Source organism: Setaria viridis, chromosome 8 (assembly GCF_005286985.2).
Source record: "Setaria viridis chromosome 8, Setaria_viridis_v4.0, whole genome shotgun sequence".
Taxonomy (NCBI): domain Eukaryota; kingdom Viridiplantae; phylum Streptophyta; class Magnoliopsida; order Poales; family Poaceae; genus Setaria; species Setaria viridis.
Genome location: NC_048270.2, coordinates 4,984,882 through 4,987,552, shown reverse-complemented (window position 1 = coordinate 4,987,552; position 2,671 = coordinate 4,984,882).

Here is a 2,671-nt window from a genome sequence, read left to right as displayed (position 1 = left end):
TACATATCCGAAAAGAAACCAGATCATCACTTATACCATCTGGAACATATGGAAACCAGATCATCACTTATACCATCTGGAACATATGGAAAGAACATTGCCGGTGCGTCTTACGGCAACAAGAGTCTGAAAATTTTTGGAGACCCCCTTGCTGCAAGTCCAAGCTCTCCAAAGGCAGTCACAAGAATTAACCCAAGCAGGGAGGCAGAACAGATAGCTGCAGAAAAGGAACCAGAACTAAGCAATTACTAGTGAGAACGGGAGGAAGCTGAGTGATTTAGCACGGCGTTGAGCAGTAGAAGCGTTGCCGCGTTGGTAACGAAGCTGACTACGTTCCGCAGGGCCTTTGGGGGAAGAAGAACAGTTGAAGGGGTACGGGCCTATGAATTGTGCCGGCCAGTGGCATTACGAAACAAGATTAGGAAGGGCCCAAGTCCTCTCACCTTGGCGCGCTCCATTCCCCGGCATCGGCAGTGACTGTTGCTGCATGCGGCCATGGAGGAAGAGCTAGCCAGGGAGGACGGACGAGCTACTGTCGGAAAGGTGGTAGCAACCTGCGGCAGCGAATCGTTATCTTTTTATGTCTGATAGAATGGCCTCGTATTGAGCCTCGTGGTTGCCGTGTTGCTTTTGGTGCCTCTTGGTTGTTCGATAAAGTGCCTAGGTAGCCAATGCTTGTTAGAAGAGATGAGTGTTCATCGTATCTAATGGAGTGCCGCATTCGCGAATCGTGCAGTGCGCATGTATAGCTTCCCTTTGTTGACAAATGACAAAGATAATGAAAAGCATACTTTGATCTTTGTATTTATTTCTATCTATATCTATGTGTCCTATGAAACTGTTGACCTTCTATCTACTATAATGAAAAAAAAAAGGCTTTTTCCCTGGTTCCGCCACTGCCTGCAGCTTGCTAGTCTGATCCAACATGATGTTGCCGTGCTACAGCTGGCGCGAGCGCTCCCAGAGTAGTACCTCTACTACATGCTGATTCGGGACCGGCTATTGTAATTTAGGCCGGCAGTTTTCCCTTTTTCTCATTAGGCCTGGCATCTTGTCAAGGCTAACTCATGTAAATTATGCTGTCTCCAACTTCAATGAAAAGGCAGAGCACCTGCTGCTATTGTCCTAAAAAAAGTACAAAACTCCTCTTCTTGCATTACAAGGACAGCACGCTACGCACGCTAGCGCATCCATTATTTGCCAAGCTTATTTTCAGGCAAACTTAAGTATGGATTAGTTTCGTAGATTGTTGTGGCAAAACCTACTTCGAGTAATAAACAAAGCACATTTATATGTGCATTTTTGGTGCTTAATGTTCGAGTCATAAACTTACTAAATTTAATTAGTATGCTCGGACACACCTATGTGGGAGTATGTGTCTGAGTGTGTCCGACCTATGCATTACAATTACTCCATCCGGACCGGTTTATAAAGGCGTACAAGCACAAGAGAAGATTCAAACTTTACAAACTTTAACCAATAATTTAGTCAACAATTTTAATTTTTTTAATACATGTAATCAAATGACTCTCCGAATACTAGATGACGCAGTTGTTGTTGGTGTCGCTGGCGATCGGCGAGCTCGTCATTTTCCTCTTGCAATCTCTTTGTTTGTTTTTTCTTAATGCTCTTACCTAAAATTTGGTGGTATCTTAGCCATCGATCGATACCTTCTTGCAAGCAAGTGTACTACTCCCTCCATCCCAAATTGTAATTCATTCCAAAAATTTTGAAGAGTTAAAGTATCTTAAGGTTGACTAAATTTATATAATAATATAATAACATTTATGATGTCAACTATGTATCATTAGATTTTTCATCAATTATATTTTCATAGTATACCTATTTGATGTCATAAATCTTTATAATTTTCTCTGTAATTTTGGTTAAACTTGAGATGCTTTTAACTCTCCAAGATTCTTGAAATGACTTACAATTTAGGATGGAGGGAGTATATATATTGATCAATCACCCGGGTGTAAGTTGTTAGAGCTGAATTGGGCTTCTTGGTCTGAAGAAGATGAATTGCTGATGGATGGGATGTTAAAAAATTTCAAAATTCAAGTGAATGTACGTGAAGATAGCAAAGGTGCAAGATTGATGGCCTGAGTCCGGCGTGAAAATCAACTTAATCCATCGTCAAAAAACTCAAGTTCAGCATCCGTCACGCGAAAGCTGAAAGCCATTGTTCTGATTAAGCTTCTGAATTCTGATACCGCAAGCTTTTTCCCAATGACTGGATTCATGGAACCAGATCGAATTCTTGATACGCCATGCCCCGACTGAAAGTGCTACTACGTCCTAGCCACATTTCAGATTCTTACAGGGTACTTGGACAGAGGAATCGAATAGAATTAGCTGCTCGATCTACTTGGATTTTCCAAAAAAAAAACGTGAAATTCGATTGACTCTTGTTCCGAACAGAATTTGAATTCGAGCCAGCGAAATCTTCAGCTTAGTACATGCGGGCTGGGAAGCTTCCGCAGAGATTCCAATCGAGTTAGCAGAGTCCTGGGACTGGGAGTAGATTGAGCTTCCGACATGGCTGATGGCTGATGCTGTTCTGTTCTTTCTTCATGCGCATTGTGCCTATGACTGGGCCAGGTTCATCTTTGTATATCAGATTTACTGGGCTATGATTTGTCCATCGGGCCAGGTTCATCTTTGCATT